This window comes from Symphodus melops (assembly GCF_947650265.1).
Source record: "Symphodus melops genome assembly, chromosome: 15".
NCBI lineage: Eukaryota > Metazoa > Chordata > Actinopteri > Labriformes > Labridae > Symphodus > Symphodus melops.
The window spans coordinates 16395406-16417239 of record NC_136705.1 but is presented as its reverse complement, the minus strand read 5'-3'; the positions used below and the strand labels follow the sequence as shown (position 1 = coordinate 16417239).

Here is a 21834-nt window from a genome sequence, read left to right as displayed (position 1 = left end):
TTTCTGTAATCATTACCCCGGAAACTCATTTCAAACCTGTCATTCAAAAGGATCACATCAAAAAGAATTTATCATTGGAACAGGGGAAAAGTTGTCCAAATAAATTTAAGGAGACGCCGTGTCCTTGAAGAGACGGGACAAAGAAACTACAAACACCAGTAGTGTGTTCAGGTGTGAATGCTAAGAATGGTTGCACATCCAGAGATGTTTATTCATTCCTGCAGACCTGTTCAGAAATGCCCGCACACATTTACATATAAAAATACTGTGGAAAATAATAACTCATTACAAAGGCTTATTATTTTCAGACTTTCAGCTTAATTGCACAACAGGGGATGATACTCAGTATTACCCCGCCTTTTGTGGGCTCATTAGCAAGCAAAGGGATTCATTTCAGTCATATATGAAACCTCCTCCACCTCTGTTGGAAAGTGTTCCACATCAAAATATACGGAGAGTATTTGTTTGACATTATAGAGGCTTAAGCTTTCACCCTTCAACATCATAATTAACTAATTAAAAATCTTAACAATTACAAGTAAGTGTACCAATTAAACCAGAGACAGTTACTTTTTAAATAAAGCGACAGCACTAATTTAACAAGACAAGTAAGACATGTGCACGGTGTACTTAATAATCCGTCTACTGTTTACTGCATCAAAGAGAGACATAAAGCAAACTGTAATGCTCTGACATGAGAGGATAGAAATGAAAAATGACAGCATGACACTTTCCAACTAGGCAGTAACAGCATGAGCTATCTATCAAAGAGTGTACATGGGAGTCAATGTAAAAGCATCCACTCTGCAGTTCAATGAAGAGACAGGATTACAAGCAGCACAGACTTACACCCATGTACCACCAGACACTGTCGTGACAGGAAACTTTTCAGCTGTCTTCATAGGTTGGACTGAACAAAACTGCACACTGTTCAACGTTTCAGCAATCACAGTCAAAGTTGCTCAGATAGAACAAGGAAGGACTTCCCCAAAAGTGAGGAAGTCTTCACAACATGGTGTCACTTCAAATTCAGGCTGAGAGAGTTTCAAGGCCCTAGATTGAAAGCTACTTTTATAAAACTGCAAATCCTTTCAGGAAAGAAGAGGCTTTCCTGTGAGAGAAGCTGCAGAGAATAGGGAGACTGAGAACTGCATGCCTCTCAATATCGCTATATATTTTTTTTTTAATGTATATTCTGCTTTGCTCACTATACTCACAATCAGTTTATCTCTTAGGGGTTGCTGCTCAGTGCTTTTCCTTCTGCTGATTCATTATAAAATCAGTGTTAGGAGAACATGCGTTTCAGGTGTTAAGGACAGGCAGAGATGAGGTTTAATATGAGGGATGAAATAGTGTTTTAACTGTGGGAGGTGAGACAACAGAATCAAGCGAGCATTTTATAACCTGCACACTTGGCTTAATTAAATACTGCCATGTGAGACATTTACTGCTGTAAAACTTAAACTATCCATGGAATAATAGTAATTTGGAAGTCAGATTTCTGGCCTGTGTGAGTAAGGACACATTTTATGGCCTGCTCCTCGACTTCCCTACTTGGGAATTCAATTTGGTGTTCTAACAAAGCACATATGTCCTGTATTAAGTTTGAGAACAAACAAATGACAGGCTATTTTTGGCAGCTCCATAGGTCAGGTGTCGGGTACAGCGCTGTCCTGGTGCTGTGGGCTAGCACATGGAGTGACTTTACTGCAACATCAGCGCCACTTAAAGATTGAGTCAAATGTCAGTCTGTCATACATTTTCTGTCTTTGATTAGTCATGGTTGAGTTATACTTATTCTTCGCCACCAAAACAAAAGAAAACAATTAAAATCTGATTTTAGTTGTAACCTCACAAAAATCATGAAAAACAAACTTTCACTCGGAAATTGTCATCCATATAATGTAGTCAGCATACTTAGATATAAACAACTGTTTTGTACAATTAGCGATAATAACCTCAACTTAGCATATAGCTAACAGGCTAATTATTCCTTGTTTCTTGACATTCCAATGTGCTTTTTGTGCTGTCAGCATTATGTAATATGTCACACTCAAGTTTCAGGTCACGCACAGTTCTGCACATTATGTGTAAAAGTCAAAGTTATGACCTCCATGTCTCCAAACAAACTGTAATACATTATGCTGTCAGTGCAGATCTGTCAGGCATGGCATGCTGCTGTAATTCTGACGTGACTGCTCAATCTCCTTTCCATTCAAGTCTTATTCATTCCAGTGTATGTGCAGCCACTTGATAATGTGATTCGATATTCTGTGTAATTTTTTTTCTCTTTACCCATCATGTGACAGAACCTTTATCACAAAGGCTTCACATGATGCATCTCATCCAACCCTAATGCTGCTCTCCCGCTCCCATCACTCTCCTAATGAACCGACGCATTGTCTTTGTCAATCTTTCATTCGTTTTGTCAAACATCTCAGTCCCTTTTCTTGCATCGTCAAAGTCTGTCTTTTATTTTCTCCTTTCCAGCCTTAAACTTGTGACAAGCTTTGACACACTTCTTTTGCTCGCATACACCAGCCTTGAGTTTTGGTAGGCCATACGAAACCAAAGACAAAGTAAAGGTTTTTGGTTAGTGCAGAAACATGTGACTCTTGACCCTGCCATAGGTGTACAAATCTGCATTTCCATGCATTTTTCAGGGCAATAATCAAGGGGGCTGAGGGTTAAATACTGAGTAAAACAAATACATCCCTCTTCAGTTATGTCTTTTATAGGATTTAATAAGAGGCATGGAATTGAATTTGTACCCAGAAGCTTCAACTCTTACATTATGTTGTCCAGTTGAAGTCATTAACACCATGACACCAGGTGGTTTTTTCTGTCAATGGATACTAGCAGAGGTGGAAATCAGGTTTCACATCAGATCAAGGCTCATTGTTTCTGCTGTTGTCTCTATCAGCAGCAGGTGCAGCGGAAGAAGCGGCTAGACACGATCCATTGCTGCCGGTCTCGCTGAAAAAGAGATTTCCAATCTCGTTGTGTCCACTTGTGCGGAGAAACACGTTGTGGTGAAGGAAAGATGAATGCACAGACTAACCAATACAACTTGGAAACTAGGCGAGACAGGAAATCAAGACAGAAATCCATAGCCTTTAAAGGCGTACAAGGTTGTTTTATAGGTACTAAGTTGGATTGATTGCATTGTTCAAGGGAATGTGCTTTGCTTTTGTGTGCTTTATAAAGGTGAGCTTACTTTCAAAATGTGAAGCTATAACCAATTCCTGTAAAGACACTTCAATTTCATTCACACAATGAAATTAGAAACGCACATCTCATTACCACTAATGCACACAGGAGGTAAGACAAGTATGTTTACGGAACTAAAGGCAAACTCTGACCTAATATTCACACAGGGACCAGCACGGTCAAATCCTAATGAGCTGAAACTCTGCAAACGAGCAGAAACCCAGAGAGTTTGACAGCTGTGAAAGTTTAGTCAATGACCATCTGAGCAGCAATCAGATTTGCATCCTCACTCGATGTTATAAAAACTATCGACAGATCCTGTAGATGAATGCAGATCCTGAAAGCATCAGACACGATTTGTGGGGTCAGTTCTGGTTTTAGTTTGTCGTGTGGGAAGAGTCAATGTCCAAGGAGGTGGAAATACATCAGCAGTAATACAATTTTGGAACTTAAAAAGCGATTATCTGCTTATGATTTAGCCTTCTTCAAGTCTATATTTACAGACATCTCAATGAAAGCGCTGCTTAGGACCCAGTCAAAGAGGTCACGTTTCATCTCAAACTAAATTCCCACGAGTTAGTGCACAAAAAGGAACTCATTAAACATAACTTTATTGAGACTTCATTATTACACCCCGTTTATGAAAATCAAGGTACTTGTTAGCATTGGTCCATTAGTCTACACACTTGTTGTATGTTGTCTGTGTAAAATAATATACTTTAAGTATAAAAACATTTCATTCCTCTGTAATGTTATTAAGAAAAGGGTAGCATTAAATTCAAAATGAACACGTTAAAAGATTGTAATCAATGTTCAAAACCTACTGCTGTAAATATGAGATAGTAAAAAAGACAACAAAGGTGAAGCAACACCAGGGAGTAACATTTGTCATTCATATGAATGCAGTTGTTTTTTACTTTTCATTCGATCTTCTAGCTGCATGAGGCCTCAGCAGTGAGTCTGAAACGGCATACACATCGATCCCATCAGCAGGGTACCAGAGGTGAAGAAAATGCATTTGTGGTTCATTCAAGGTAAATCTTTTATGCTCAATGTTATAAGGTTGGAAAGTTAGACCTTTGTATAGCTGTTTTATAGCATGCTGCTCCAAACTCTGTCCTTTATCGCTCAATCCATTCGAGCTCTTACTTTCCTCTCAAAAGCTGCCACCTCTAGCTCCAACTGCAGGATTCTGTGTCCCCCCAGTATTGGATTCTGACCATAACACAGTCCCTTGACTTATAATGCTGATGGAAGGTTTTCTGTGTCATCTGCCAGCGGGTGCATGTGTAAGGATTTTTCTGATTAAATACAGCATACAGTGTGCAAAGGCATGAGAAAGAAGACATGGGTGGAATAGTAATTGGCTGAAATATGTAACAGAAAAGAGAGAGCAGGAACTGGTGAAGGATAATGATCATTTTTTCTTAACCTGCTGCCATTTCTTAAGGTAACAATGGAGAGAATTATCATGAGATGTCACAGACAGGCTTCAGTTTTTTCTGCTGAAATCCACACAGATAAGGAATAATCCAGGCCTTAATTTAAAATCTTAGAAATGAGCAGGTAAAAATGATTTTTTTTTGCCCAACCTTAACAGTACTTTGAACTGATCATGAATATTCAGGCTTCAGCCAACTTGAACTGACCTCCTTCTCACTAAGTGAAATGAAATGTCGAAAAGCAGACATGTTTGACTGGGCATAAAAATCCACTTTAACACAACGCTTGCTTTGCTTTTGCAAATAATCCAGGCCTGCAAATGAAATGGTAAACACCTTGTGATGGATGTGTTGAGGTTCATATTTTCTGCCTATTTTCCCCCAAGAGAAACATTTAGACTAAGTGCATTTAGCAGTAAAAGAAATCTGAGATGGACACGAGAATCCCCAGAGAGGAATTACCCTCTGGGAGCTTTTTTTTCTGCCAAAGAGGAATGGACTGAATCAATTGAGTGTCATTAATTGCAGGCAAGGGTGGTATTCTTGGCTCCAGTAATTCACTGAGGAAATGGTCATGAGCATTATTGCAATGCACAAATCACATTGGAAGCTAGCTTAGCTGATTGACAAGAGAGAGCCCGGCTCCAATGTGGCTGAGAAATGAACAGGATAAGATATATTGGAACTATTGCTCCATTGAAGTCAAATTTTCTATATCTAGAAAAAAACCCTGAAGATAACTCCTAGTTTTTAATCCATCTGTTTTTTTCTCATAAAGAATAATGAACTTTACAAGTTGATTAGCAGTAAATAAATCATAGTCTTTCTGATTATCCATTGATCATCTAAGTTTTAGCTTCTTGCTTCTGAGGATTTGACGTTTTGTCAAATGGCATAGTTCACTTAGTATTTGATAAGACTCAGACATAGTCATACAAAACATGCCGTTAGCCTCCAGTGAATTCAGATGTCTATAAAATGTCACTATTCCATTAAAATTCATCCACCAAATGAATATCGGTAGTTGGAAACCAACAACGGACCATTTTCATGATTGTTGTTGTAACCAACAGCCCAAATCTCAGTCTTATTCAATTTAATGTTCCTAAATACAAAGCAAAGAAGCACATTATCACCAACGACCCAGTGACACCATTATTGCTTAAACTAAAATATTTAATTAAAACGCATTGTATGGAAATTCCATAGCCAGAGGGGTCTCAGTCAAAATAACAAGGGTGATGTTGAGGCTGGCAGGAAATCATGGGAGTAAAAACTTAAATAACATAGGTTTAGTCCATTTTTAATTAACTTAGACATTCTAATTTAAACATTCTAATTCAATTCTACATAGAATAACTTCAAAATGTTTTCTTTCAGGTGATCAACGTATACATTGTTTAAGGTCTACTGTTACTAAATGTTCAGCGATTAAAATGACCTGAAATAAAATAAAACTGTTTTAGGGTATCCAAAATAAATAGACAAAAGAGGAACATTATCACCTTGATGCAACAAATCCATATCTAACATTGTAAAGAACTTTGGTTTAGCCACATTGCATACAATGGTCGATATTATCCTAACAGAAAGTACTGAGATAGAGAATATGCCAGAGTAAAAATCTAGGTATAAGAAAAATACTTACTTAATATCTTGACTCCAGAAACAGTTCATAAGATGTTAATTCCATTTCTGAATCAGCATACTTCGTTAGTTGGACTTTAAAAATTATAATTTCAGTCGTTGAACATAAAGAAAAATGTTGCCAAGCACAGCAGAGGATAAAATATGTTGTATGCTGCAGCTCCATTTTCAATAAATCAACTTTATCTCTTCTGAATGCACACGGAAATGAATAGGGATCCAATTACTTCTCATATTTTCTCCTTTTGATTTACTACAAATGAAAAGTGAAATTGAACTCCAGTTATAAGTTGTTTATTTTTTGCCACAGGCTATGATGCAAAGTAGGGAAATTCTCGCTCTGAGCCCCTTATCAATGTTTGGAGACAGAAGAGAGAGATACTCAGCATGTGTGATAGCTCATTCACCCACACACATTGTGGGTACCTCATAAAGTATGGCAGCTTAAGAGCCTATATAGCTGCTCAGGCAAAACACTTTCCATGCATACAGTTTGGAGAGCTAATGAGTCGAATTACTTTCTAAATGGAAGGGCCTGGTGCTCTGGAGTGTAACAGTGTGCAGAGGTGACCTCAGGAGGCCCTGCACTTTTACTCAGCTCTCTCTCTCTCTGCTGTTTGGCATAATTCAGCCGGGATGTTATCAGACAGGTTAAAGAGGGTCTATCCCTGAGTGGAGGATAAGGGTAACAGGCTCAGCGGGGAAAGCACTGGTCCAAAATGTCACTACAGTCATGCATTTGCAAGCTATTTAAATATTACAAAGGTCTGCCCATGAATGCACCACTCTCATTGTTATTATTATGCATGTATGTCTCCATATATAGGCATGAAAAGATTTCCACTGTCCAAGTTTCAGCAATTACACAAGTTTCTCCAAAGTTGAATTGAGATAATTACCCTGAAAATTTTAAATATTACTTCCATTGATGAGCTGATTACGGAGACAAAAGACAGATTGGAATAAAAGCCAGACTGGGGAGTAGATAATTGAGAGCATTAACTTTATGGGCTTAAGTTGGTGTGAGGAGAGGGGAGGTAGGGGATGGGGGGGTTTAATGCAATCATTGGCTTTCTGTAAAGTCGAATGCTCTGCGGGTCTGATTTAAACAGCCACATTAGAGATTGAAAAGCTGCCTGCATAAGAGGGATGGAATCTTAAACATGCAAGTTAATTGCTGTTTGCCATAAAGACAGATGATTCATCAACATAGATGGAGATAACATGACACAGTGGGCGGTGGACTAATATACCAAATTCCAAAATCAATCAGGGCAAGTCCAGAGTATGTAGCAAACTGTGTGTGAGAGCAAAGGAGGGGCTGTAGGACTTAATCACTTTCTTTGGTAATGCTAAATAATGATTAATGCCAAATTACTTAAAACATTAAACTTGAAAAGGGTACATGAGCAAAACTCTGTGGCAGATTATGGTAATGAGAGCACATTTCCTCTCTGGGCTGCTTCAAAGTCTAGCCTACACAGGTGGATGGATATTCTTCCTCGGTGCCAGACAAAGTAGAAGAGCGCTGGAGGGTTAGCGAGAGACCAGCTGTAGTGTGTGCATAAGTGTGTGCGTTCATCCATCTATCCCTGTATTTGTGTGTGTCTGCAATTTTTTCTTCTTTTTTTTTTTATCATGGTCTGATCCGAGTGCCTCCAGATGCTGGTGCCATTTGCTCCCCTGCCAATCAAAGGCTACAAGAGAATGCCAGTCCCTCAGAGCCCTGCTTTACAGGCAGCTTACCTGTATGTCAGTTTTACTGGACGCAAGCTGGGCTACACCCTGAAGCAGTGAGTCACATAAAGGGAATACTTTCCAACAGAGCATTATTTGGCCGGTGTGATATACTGCATGAACGTTTTAATGGTTGGAAATGCTGAGGGTGCCAGAGTTCAATTCTATATGACGTGCATCTATGACTGAGGTGAGATCATACACTTTTAAAAGTTATCCTTTTCTTTTGTTCTGCTGCTAATAATATCACTACCTGACATCTGAAATGTGTCCAGAGATTCATTCTTTCTTTGATTCCTCTGTAAGTAATGGGCATGTATATTATATCACACCAGGAATGGGGCTGTATTTGATAAATAAATGTTCATTGTCATGAGGGGGAAAACTTACTTTGATTGGAGAATATTCATCAGGATGAGAATTGATAGATTAGAATCCAAATACTTTTGAAAACAAAAGAAAAAGGCATTATCAATCAATCTTTTCAAGGAAATCCTTTCTCCATATGTTACCAAAATCAGACAGCAAAGTAATATACAGTCATCAACATAGGGGTCAAATGAGCTTCTGCAGAGATAATGGATTTTTCAAAGACCTGGCATGCTATTAAATTACGTGTCAACAGGTTAGGCCCCTCTAACATGGCAGGTTAATAGAAAACACAGCAACAGAACATGGCACTAGCTTCTGGAGACAGTGCTATTTCACACCAGTGATTTGCCTTATCTGACATCAAAAGGTGCAATGAGAAAACAAGAGAGGAAGAGAAACTGACATCATCTTTGACATTTACACTCATTGAGATGTGGGTGTCTCAGAAAAGGCCACTTGATTGCAGCACATAAGACATAGATGGCCTTTCTTCATCCTGCTGATTACAAATTATTTATTGTCTGTAGACCCGCACCCAAACCCACAGCCTTTATCAACTCCCATCCATCTCGAGGAGCTATTTTGTTGTTGCAGCGTTATGTTTCAAAGGTGCAACTCAAAAACCTGTAACAAATCAATGGAGAAATTCAGGGACTGACAGCAGAGCAATAAACAGCCTTTTTGTACGTCATTGAGAAATACTTCCATCCCAATTGCATTGCTGATTCTGGCACAGATTAGCATAGCCTGTAAAGAATTGCTGACATCACTAAAACAGGCTATACTAATTAAAGCCAGAATCATCAATTCAGATCTTCCGACACCTTGACCCCTGAAAGACAGAAAAAAGGTTTGGCTCCAAGCGAGCCTAAAGTTGGAAACAAATCAAACGTTAGTGTGAGGAGATGAATATGAATAGAAGATAAAACGGAAGCACATGAGGAACAGAATGCTTCCCTTGTCGAAAAAGAACATCATTTTAAATTCTGGACTTAAAGTGACAAAATACATTCCATTAAAGGTTTTTTTTCCTCCTCCTGCTATGGGGATACGGGAACCTGCTTTGTTTCCCTCTATATATGCTCAACACATGGTTTCTTTTAGTTGAGAGCAGCTCAGGTTCACAGCACAGATGTTCTATGAGTGGTCTTTATCACACAGGAGCCAAATCTTTGAATTATACAACACACTAAACGCATCACACCAGGACCAGCTTCCCCATGACACCTCGCCTATAACTAATGGCCCAGTGAAAGAGAAAGGAAGGGACAATGAGGAAGAACAGGATAAGCGTGTGGAGGATGCAGGTGTGAGAGTGAGAGGGAATAACAAAGGAGAGTAAGAAACAAACAGGCATTGAAAAAAGAAAAAAAAAAGAAAAACTGCATATTGAGATAAGGGGAACATACACTTTGCTTCAGGACTCGGCTCAGCAGACAAACAATTACCTACTGTACCCAGCTAAAAAATCCCCAGCACATTTCAATAGGAACAATGAGTCAAATGCTCCATCATGCAAGATTTTTCACTGGCTTTGACTCTCAGACTTGTGAATCAAAGACATCACCTTCCCTGTGTTTGGTTTGGTTTGATCTTTGGGAATAAAACACCTGAGGGTACACCTCATTGTCAGGATTGTCCATAGGAAAAAAAAGCTTGATTTTTTTATCTTCAATTTGGGATGTGGGGGATGTGGAAGCTGTAAAAATCTATCATCATAAAGACAGAGACCTAAGACAGACCATTCAGCAGATACAGCTTACCACCTCATAACCAAGCCGTTACAACGCGTGCCTGGTGTTCAATCATTAACATTGGGAAGGAAAAATACCTGAGAGGTTGTGTAAACCAAATAACTAAAAATGGTATGACAGAAGGTCAAAAGAGAAAAAGGAAAATAGTATGTTGCCCTTTCCTGGTGTTGTCACCAATGGGTAAACTGGATTTATAACTTTAAAGACCATCGATGAAAGATGAAGGAAATAGCGGCTCAAATTTTTTTTTTTTTTGTGATTTTCTCATTTGGTCTTTTGCTGAGGAATTAGTGTGGATTCAACCGGACTAAGATATCCACATGGAACCGAAGTTGCAAGATCCACTCCTCTTTATTTGAAAAACATTTCAAATAAAGAGAAATATAAATATTCTGTGAAATACACTGTTGGGATTGCAATTGTTCATGCAAATAAGACGTCATGCATCCTTTACACTGCCTGAAGATAATATATTGACATTTAGGTTTACAAGTCTAAAATGCTACTACAGCCATGACAGGTGTTCTGTGAGACTACAGTCCCTCAGGGAAATAATAAAGTCAACATGCAAGTGTCAAATACTGTGATTCCTTTAAAGCGACTTGGGGACGGGCTCTAAAAGCAAGTCAAACTCAAAACTTAATTTTGATTCAGAGATACAGAAATTCTCAGAGATGACGAAACTCAACTAAAGTCTAACAATCATGTGTGTGTTCCATGTTTAAACTAATAGGCTGCTGCTTTGAAGGGAGTACGACCAAATAAGCCTACCTTTTTCCATTCACTAACTTTTAGTGCCAGAACACATTTAGTGTGATGAAGTCATTCTGTGCTACTAAAATTTAATGAGTTGTCCCTAAATTTACTATGTTCGTGCATTCAAATGGTCTGTTTTAGAGCATGTTCTGTTTACAAATCTGAACTATAATGCCAAGAAAATGGATCCGTTTTAACTTAAATAGACTTGCAACATAAAAAAAAAAGTCGACAATGTGAGTCGTTTCGTTTAGATCCGAACTTAAGTCTAAGTTTTATTGCCAGTCAAGAACTATTTCCAACACTTTTCCAAGTTGTAACTAAAGCCATTATAGCCAGCAGAGGACGATGTGTACAGTACACCTACCCATTACAATTACTTGAATATCCTCTCGACACTAGAAGATGTATTAAATATTTCAAAGGTGTGCAGAGGTTATAGAGTGCTGTTTTGCACCGATGCACTCCTCATTTCTGCAGGATAACATGCCTGCAGGATGACGGCGGAGCTGCGTGAATGGAAAGCCACCACATAAAAATATATTTATGCCACAGAAGAAATAGTTGGAGAGATGCATCTGGACACTGTCTCCAGCAGGTATGGGACTGTGTGTTCTGGCAGCTGGAGTAGGAAGGATCGTAAAACATGAGAATCTTGTGGAGAGAGGGAAAGATGGGGAGAAAAAAGTGTCAGGAAGTTTGGGAAAACATTTTTTGTGAAAGTTTGTTGCACATATGTAGGTGTGCAACATGTTTTACTTCAGAAAAGTGAAGTGCATAACTTTCTGTTGAGGTTTAACTTTGGCATCGTGTGAGGAAACGGACCGAATAATCACAACAAAAGTTTGTTTTTATTCATTCAAATGTAAAATTAATCAAAACTTCACCTGCACATGAAACCATGTGAAACCACATGAAAGCACATTAACAGTAAACCGAGGAAGCATAAAATCTAAGGGGCTAAAAAAGAACTCTAAAATCAAAAGCGGAATGACAATCCCAATTCTGTCTTTGCAAATAACACAATTTGAGTTATTGGTAGTCTCTAGATTCCAGTTCCAGTACTAGTTTTTGTCTTTATGGAAAATAAAAAGGTGGGACACTGGCCATGATACATCCTAAAAATCACAATTCATATTTTTAAACACTATAAACACCTTAGATCAATAGCTTTATCTACTATTGGACAAAGCCTATCTGCTCCAACTCTATTCTTTAAACTTTACTGTTGCTTATCAGGACTCTAGTCACGTTATAAGTAATGGCAATGCACAGGACAGGAAGCCAAATAGCCTTCAGTCTAGAGATTTTTTTTCTCAATATATCATTAAAGTATAGGAGTATAAGGAAGCATTCTTTTAAATCGGTGGTGTGGGGGACTTTCACTTCGGCATTAAGTATAATGACAAGGACGAGAACAGTTTAAACAAAAAAAAAAAGACTGTCTGCAAACACTGTTCTACACGTGTCGCTGACTCAAATGGAAACAGTTGTAGAGTTTGTCTAATATTTCACTATTTTGTTGCCTCCCTACATGACTCCCAGAAGCTGTACCATTACCAGCTGAGATGGAGCCAAGTCAAAAGCACAACAACTGAAGATGATCTTTGTCATGTATAGTTTCAGTCAGTCGTACATGGTGAAAAGAGACTTTAAGGTTTTTTTGGGGCAGATCATTTATATACCATAGATAACAATTCCTTACATAATGGTCCTGTCGTAAAGTCGGTGTGTTTTCTAGGGCCAATGAATTGTATGGAGTATAGGATAGCAGCATACAAGTTCAACATGCTTGAGAGGTTACAATGTGCATTTCAATAAATCATTTTGCATTGGAAAGTATTTTAAATTTTAGTATCCAGTGTTTGTATGAAGCAACTGAGAGACACAAAAACTTCAGACATTTTAAGAGAGTTACACTAAAGGCACAGAAGATTAGAGCTGGAAAAACTCAATCTCAGGATGGAAAAATTGCTGTGGAGCAAACATATTGACGGAAAGAGGCAGCAAATTGAGCCAAAGTCGCCTCTGGACAGGGCAATGTGTGGACGAGATGGTAGAGTGCAGGACAGGGACTTGGCTGAAGGGTTGTGCAATATGGCGGAAAACCAAATTAGACTCATTACGTGCAACATAATATGTGCAATCATCCCCCTTTGAATCTCAGTGGATGGATGAGAGAGGGTGAGAAAAGACTGGAGAGTGATGGAGAACTGGGCCATGTTTCAAACGAAGGTATTGCCTGAAATCTAACACAAATAAAATAAACCACTTGAGATGTTTCCCAATGGCAAAAACCATAAACTATGCAACACATTTTTAAATTGTAATGATGCAGTTTCTACAGCAATGTTGGAAAGAAATTACATATTTTTTCCTGTCTTGACATGCAGCGACTCTCTGAATCCAGAGTAAAAGAAGTCATCAGTAACAATTGTCACAGCTGTGGGTCCACAGTGCTGCAGCTGTGGTGCCTTTCCTTTAACAACCACGACTTCCTCAGTCTGTCTCCAGGGGCTTCACCTCATACCCAAGGGGCCATATCGTCTGAGCACCCCTCATGTTTCTGAAGTTCACCACTGTCCCCTTAAGCAACTAATACATACATGCATATAGTCACAAACAGCTTTACAGGGCAGAGAAAAGACTAGAAAAGCACATTCACTCTGCACAAGATGTTTCAGGCTCAAACCTTACACATGGGTGTAAAAAGTATCGTGGTGAGATTTCATACCTTTTCATGTAAGAGAAATCACAAATGTTCAGTGATTTTAAGTGAACAAAAAACATTTTGGTTAGATTCTCAAAGTAGGGAATAACTGTCATTTGAAGTCTCTCCAATCTGCATCCAGTGTTGCAGTAAGGCTTAGTACAAATATAAAACACAATAATACTAATAATAATACATTTTATTTAAAGGTGCCTCTCAAAACTCTCAAGGTCACCCAACAAAGCAAGGATCTAATTCATAATAAAATGAAAAAAAAAGTCAGACGACCCCATGCAAAATTAAAAACAAATAAAAAGGAAGAGAGGCATATAAGTTCTAAGGGGGACTATAAATATAAATCACACCATTTGCTCATTAAAACCAATTTTCTCACTTTTTTGGCAAAAAAACTGAATTGAATATGAAGAAAGAAAGAGGTGAACATTAGGAGTTCTTGTGCTTTTAAAGTGCTACGCTCATTTAAAAACTAAATGAGCCCAAACCTTCCTTTATTACCAGATTCAGACGCTGCACTTTGAATACATAATGCAACACATCAGTTACTGTACCAAATATGTATCTGTTAGACTATTCTATTCATGGGTTTTAGCACAATGAACAAGTTAGCTGTGGGTCTAAAACTGTGTGGGAACAGGGACTCTTTGAAATAAAGTGTAGAATCAAGTACATCGTCTTATTAATTTAAGCATGCACATAATTTAGTATTCCATGTTGTAAACTTTCAAAAAGTGTATTTAAAAAGAAGAGAGGAAGTCTGGAATCCAAACATACTAAAAAATACATGATTTGCATCAGGATTAGGGCTAAAGAAAAGTGAAGTGAATTCCTTGAAACAAACATCCTTTGAAACTGCTTCCACACTTTCAGCTGGAATTGAAAAATCTATTAATGAGCAGCGAGATACTCATCTGGCACAGCCAATGAGCTTTTAAGTAGACTGAAAACAAACACTGTTTTCTCCAACAACACTTACTCCAGTTAAAGTTTCTTTAAATCCCAGCGGTGATCAAGACCTCAGCAGAGTATAACTGTTTGAATCCATGTGTCTCACAGACATGTCAGATCAGAGATTTTTAAACTTTGTCATGGATTATTCTGGAATTGAAAGTTTGAGGCCTTGAGAACAGCAGCCGAATACTACATGTACATTTTTTATTGGAACAGTTTAACAATTACCATACAAAACGCCACTGCACCATGAATTTCGTCTGGAATGATTTCCCTCAATATTACAATGGCACTCATCTGTTGTTCCTGAACACTCCATCATATTCATTTTCAAAGACAGAAACAGTGGACAGATTCATACAGAGAATGAATGAGTAGTTTAACTCATGTGCAATGATTGGACAGGCAGGATGCCCATAAGTAAACAAGTATTCACCGTACTGTTTATAGACAGGCTATTGAGCGCACGCACATACGCACACACACGCACACACGCACACCAAATTTGTATCAAAGCCACCTTGTTTGTTTCATTGTTTTGTTTTGTTTTTTTATCTGTAACTGTTAATTTTTCCTTGTTTTTGGTATTATGCTCATAGTTGGATTTTTGTTTATTGCTGTAACGTTTAAATAGCTCTCATATTTTTTCTTTAGTGGTACTTCATTGTGTTTCTATATTGGAAAAAAAGTGTTTTGTACAATCGTTATCTGTCGTGAGGTGACCAATCAGATTTCACGGGTGGCCCAGGCATCCCCTGGCCCACTTCCTGGATACACCAGTGAAAAAAACTGCTTTGAAATAAATAGTGTACCCTTGCTTTAATTTACAAATAAGACCTGTGAATATGTCCTGAATTTTTTTGGAATGTCGCAATACAGAATTGATTAAAACAAAAACAATCAGCCCATAAACCTCTTCAGCATTCAATCAAATCTAACTATTTAACAACAGCTGAAAGAGGTGATTGAAAAAATGTGGGAAACATTACTTTTGACAGGTAATCAAGTCCTAAGAAATGAGGTGACAGAAAGCTTTATCTGCACCTTCCTACACTCACACGCCCAAATGTGCAAGTCTGTATCTCTTGTATAACCACGTCTGTGTCTGTTGTTACCTCGAAGCCAAATTAAATGCACGCTGAATGAATTCCATCCAATGCTCGAGTGCTCTTAACCATCCCCGCTGATGTACCAGCGCTCACAGATACTCTGAGAGACTGTCAACCCACTGAACTTTAACACACTGAGACAACACTTACACTGTTCATGAACACCATTTCTTACAAGACAAATGAGCCCAGGGTTGGCCAGTTAATGAACAAATATGCTGTTTTTTTGGTGTTCGCTTGAATTTAATGTTTATTTGTGTTCACTTACAAGGATTGCATTGATTACTGCCTGAGGTCTTCTGCTCTTTAATGGATCCAAGTCAGTAATCCATCATCGTTTCGGTGCATTTTCATAAAGGGGGCCTTACGCCAACAGCTACTGCATTTACTGGAAACTTTACTGCAAAAAGTTGAAGGTAGTGTTTTAGCACCGATTGAGCTTTTGCAGCAAGTTGAACCATGTAGACCACAAATATTTGTCTGCTATTCTCAGGGGGAAAATGTAACTTTTTGCTTTAATGGCATTTGTTTCCATTTAGAAAACAAAAATGTGAACGCAAGAGCTTTTCATGTTTGACTGAAAACAAATAGTTTCCCGACATATTTAGGTTACATACATAGGCTATAACAAACATTTATAATATGATGAGGACGTTAATGTTAATTTTTTTGTCACTCTGCTTTCACCCCATTGAAATTCAACCCTTGAAATTGCAGTCAGGTTCCCATTTTTTTTGCACACAAGAGAGTAAATCAAAGAAATACAAGACCTGTCTGCTGCTAGATCACAAGTGGCAATTCAAATTCCTAGCCTCTCCACTTCTGAATCTCACTCCCATATCTATTTCAGTAGCTGAAGAGCTGCCTGTTCACCCCCTGTGGTGCTAATACTTCTCCAATGACATATCTAGGGTACTTATTTGAATTCAAACCACTTGTTTCGATCAAACCACACAAATGCTGTGTTCATGTAACATGGCTGAGATTATTCCATGCTCTATTACTCTGGGAGCATTGCATTAGTAGATGTATTGGTTTTTTTGAATTGGTGTCTTGGTATTGGGATTGCTGTTATTCTAATGTGTGTTTATTTTATTACGCTGTGTGTATGTGTGTGCTAATAATTAGTTTCCTCATGTAATAAGTTGCAGATGGTTTGAACCCACCACTGAGGCCTGCTGCCGTATATGGGCCGCAGCTTCTGCTAACAACAGACTTCCAGGAATGTGAATCCAAAGTAATACTCATTTTCCTGTGGTTTCATCGTTCTCTTCATCAGACTTACCAAATAATAATGTAAGTCTTGTTATTGTTCTATATTTTCCCCCTCTTGTCAAGACAATCCATGACGAAAATGACAAAGTACTGATCCTACAAACAAGCCAAAGCCGCATATATGTTTTTCCTGTTGCTGTTGCTTTGCCAAAAAAAAAAATCATAAAAAAAGTGCAATCCTGTCACATGTTAAGGATTTACATGGACAGTACAGTGTTTAGTTTTAACATATCAAATGATAAAAAAAAACAAAAAAACATGCTGCTAAAATACACTATTGTCAGAATTCAAGGGGCTCACTGAACTTTTCTTTTTTATTATGAAACAAATTTAACTATAAATGATCTACCTAATATAAGTTACATAAGGATATTCTTTACCATGTGGATTTCCTTTGCACTCCTCAAAACTGCACTATGTAATGTAGGGTTGTAGATATTAGTTCAAAACTAAAAGTTGAATATTTCAATGACAGTGAGAGGGGTCATGGGTAAGTACAACAGTAAATGTACAGGAGGTGGAAAAGAGATGGATTAAATGTGATCACTTTGTCAGTGTGGAAATCAATGAGGCAGTCGTTGAATATAAACTAAAGTATATAAGATCACAATTTGAGTCTTTAAAGTCTAATCAATACCCTTTATCCTTTATCACAAAAAGGCATGCACAAACAGGTGCTTTATGTAAAGACGTAATGATCATTTTGAAGGCTTTTTCAGATCAAACACAATTATAAAAGTAGATTAATAATTAATAATTAAAGAAATGTTTTCATTGAAATGATTTTGCTTCTTAGGTCAACGAAAAAATGGCAATACATGGGTGAGCCACTCAGTGTTTCAGAAAGAAAAAAAACACTCTTCTCTCCCAAAGGCAACGGTGATAAAAGCCGTAGAGAAACACATTAGATAACGTGTTCTGTTTTATAGCCGCATCACTCCCCTGCATGTATGAATACAAAAGATTCTCAGAAGCTTGACTCACCAAACGTTTTGGGGAGGTGAAGTGTCTGGAGGTCACCTTTCAGCAGCGTGCCTTTGGGTGTCCATGCTGTCTTCTGGGGGTGCACGATTATCCTCCTCTGCCCGGATCATGGCGTCTGGAAGGGAGACAGGGATCAAGAGGGCAGAGGGAGAAGAAGAGGACAGGAAAGAATTAGTTTAATATGTCCAAATTAGGAAGCTGAGCACCTATAGCACACTGACTTTTCAAGCATTTAAAAAGAACAAAGTTAAACTGATTGGGATAAAAATAACACGTGACTTCATCAGGTCAGAATAACTGTACATTTACCCTCTTAATCAACTAATTGGTATTTATTTTCATGAATGCCACTGCCAAAAAGCTCGAATTGCTGATCTTGAGCAGCGTTAAAATCTTGCTTTATTTATTCAGCATTCGTTAATCAGGGATCTACTCGACTACTTCAGCCACCATTCCCCGCTGGATAATATCTGTCAAAGGGAAGAATGGCATGTCTTCATGTGTAGGGAAGTGTTCATGCCTTATATAGTCTGGGTCTAGTGGAGTTGCTTGCTGCACATAGCTGGATGTAGCCAGGAGCTAGCAGGGGAGGAAGTCCTTATGAGAGCCCATTAAAGGGATACTTCACCCATTTGCATGAAGCTTTGTATCACTAGAAACATGGTAGTAGTGTTGAATGGTTGTGAGTCCAGCCCTCATTTTGCCCTGAGACGAGAAAAATGTGTTTTTATGTGATACCCAGCTTCATGTAAATGGATGAAGTATCCCTTTAAGTCTTTAGAGAGAAAAATGATTGTACTAAAGAAAATGAGCTTGCTACAACAAATAATTAAACAATGGAGAAGCTGCTTAATAAACTCATAAAAAGGAGATGGGACAGAGAAAGCAGGGAATCATTGTTAAATTTACAGAAACCGGTATCTGAAACAAATGAGCCCACTACTCCACTTTTCATGTTACGCTTACAAATTATACCTCAAAGGTCAATAGAGGAAACATATCTCCTCTAATGAGAGGCTGTGTGACATTTGTAGGCAGCAAGATTCTCTTTGCGTTGACATCTTCCTTTTTTAGTAACACTGACATTTTCACGAACTACACCAGCAATAAACCACGAAACAAACATGTTTAAATTAAAGCCCACAACTGTTTTCTAGTCTAGTACTTCATAAAGGGCACGCTGACAAGATGGAGTGCATCATCCTTATACAGATGACCTCACTTGGCCTTTCAGCTCTGCATTTTAGCTGAGTCTACAGGGCCATTCTAAAGTGAGCCTTAAAGTCGTCTGAACGACACAATTACCATTTTCAAGTTTCCTCTTCAAAGCCGTATCAAGACTTGATACTGTTCCCATTTGCATTTAATACCAAATGAATGAGGGGGCTTTTCCTTCAATAATGTGAAATGCTAATTATCCAGATAGTGTGTGAATGTGAATGAACAATAGCTCATTACCAGCCTGAAACAGGGAAGTGTCATGCAGCACATGTGAACACTATTCCTTCAAAGCAACAGATAAAAAGGTCAAGCAATTATATAAGGTTTAGTCCTCAGTCTCAACAATTTCTCATAATTTTTAAGAAAAAAAAACAACTATAAAATGCTGTTTTAAAAAAATCAAACTGCTGATTTTGAAACCTGGGTTATAATGTTATATATGTTATAATGTTAAGGCATTCTTACATAATGATGAAGATACAGGAGACAATGGCTAAACTGAAATCTGCAGAAATGTTATATAGGATGGAGACCAAAGACAATGTTGTGGTTGTTATGATGGAGACTTTAAAATATGGAGTAAATTCTAAGTCACAAGAACGTTGTGGTTATAAATGTTTTTGCACCAGTTATTTCAAAATCCATCATATAAGTTTGCACGTACTGTAAATTACTAAAGAAACAGCTTGCAGAGGGATATTTGATTCAGAATAATAAAGAGAGAAATTAGGGAGTTCATTTGCATTTACAGGAACATAGCACTGGATGTGAAAAAATTAATCTGCAAACACCCATATTTCATAGCTATCTTGTAGGTATTGTGTCAATTAGAGCTTTCACACTTGCAGAAAACTCCCGAAAAGCTCCATGTGGAGCTGCATTATGTCAACGCAAAGAGCAGAATCTGTCACTTGGACTTCAACCAGAGTTTCTCCTGCCAGCCCCCCCCCCCCCCCCCAGGTCATGGGGGGACCCAAAGCTCATGACCATAGGTGAGGATAGGAACGAAGATTGACAGATAAATAGAGAGCTTCGCCCTTCGGCTTAGCTCCTTCTTCACCACGACAGACGGATACAGTGACTGCATGACTGCCATCCTCCTAACACTTGTGAACGAGACCCCGAGATACTTAAATTCCTCCATTTGGGGCAAGGGCAAGCCGAGCAAGGGTAAGAGAACCATGGCCTCAGGTTTAGAGGTGCTGATCCTCATCCCAGCTGCCAGTGGTTCGCAGTCCTCATGAAATGGTCTAAAAACAAGATTTGACTTCTTTTAATTAAGAAAGCATAACTATCCTTTCCACTTAGTAAGCACTTCTGTTATAGCTCGTGTTGATTAACCGCTAAAAGCATTACGTAACAGAAAGAACCACACGCTGACCGTATACCAAAGGAGGCCCATTAAGGTCTGCAGCCTCCACAACTCAACAGAGGGGGATAGAACATTGCGGCACGTAGCCATAGACACGCACAGAGACACCAGAGAGGCAACAAAGATGGGTTACTGGATTTAGCTGATTAAACAAAGCAAACCTCAAAACACACAGTCTCTCTTCCTCCCTTACATCTCCAAGCTTTGGTCCAAATAAATCTGCCGGCAACATTCAGATTTATTGAAAAGAAATGACACTGATTTAACTTTTCATCGACTGTTCGACAAAGCCAAAACAACTACACAGACCCTAACAAGTACTTGATTAATGCCTTCAAGGATTTACATGCATGAGTCAAATAGAGATAAAAATGGAGCTTGAACTTTATTGAATGCTTCGGCAAAGAAGGACATTTTATTTGTTTCTGATAGTAACTATAAAGCTAAATTCAACATTGGGGGAACAAAAAAATAAATAAATCAACTTTTGATGTGGTGAACGCAACAAATGACTGAGTCTCTTAACAGCTGCCTCTAGGGTCATGCAAACAGCCCTAGTGCCTCACTGGGTTTCTTATTAATGGCTTTTCTTGGATGAAGTGATAGTGTGGAGGAGTGAATATTGTCTCCATGCTGTAAAGCTGTGTACTGGAATGTGTAGGAGCAAGGCAGGTTGTGCGTGAGTGAGGTGAAAAAGTGAGACGCACACAGAAGGAGAGACAGAAAAGGGCAGAAACTGTGTTTTTCTTGGGGTTGAAACACAGTTGAGATTCAGCCAAGGTCATCCTCTTACTTGTGACATACATGGAGCCAGGCTGAGCCGCTCACTTGGACGCTCTCCATCTGCTCCCACTGATAAGAGCAGCTACTTCATGTGCAGCAGGCAGACACTGCGGCTCTGCATTGTGTGTGGATATGGTGTGATTAAAACCCGCATTAAGATTCTGCTGGATCACAATTAAGAAGACCGTTTTTCTCACTCAGTCTTGACATGCCTTTACAGAAAATCTGAAGGAGAGTTTTTGACTGCTACTTAAAAGTCACATTTCAACACATATCCAAGAGATTTATGGATATAATGGCTTTTTTTACGTGCATATTCTTTAGTATTGCAGGTGCATCGGCAGGTGTATTTCTAAGTTATTCTATAACTGGGGAAGCTCCCTTTCTGCTCAGAGAAGAATTCCAGCGAAAGAGGTGAACCTTATATTCTGTTAATGGGTTTATGCATGTCAGCCGAGGAGCTCTTTCACAGGATTTCGAAAAGGCTTGAAAC

At 38.5% G+C, this 21834-nt stretch overlaps 1 protein-coding gene across 2 annotated transcripts in view; it reads right to left on the bottom strand.

Annotated features, from left to right (window-relative positions):
• Positions 1–21834, bottom strand: part of chrm3a (cholinergic receptor, muscarinic 3a) — a 94809-nt gene that overhangs the window by 33293 nt on the left and 39682 nt on the right. For both annotated transcript variants that reach the window (XM_079363535.1, XM_079363536.1), the window contains exon 2: positions 17966–18080. The gene's annotated coding sequence lies outside the window, so the exon portion shown is untranslated. The remainder of the gene's footprint in view (positions 1–17965; positions 18081–21834) is intronic.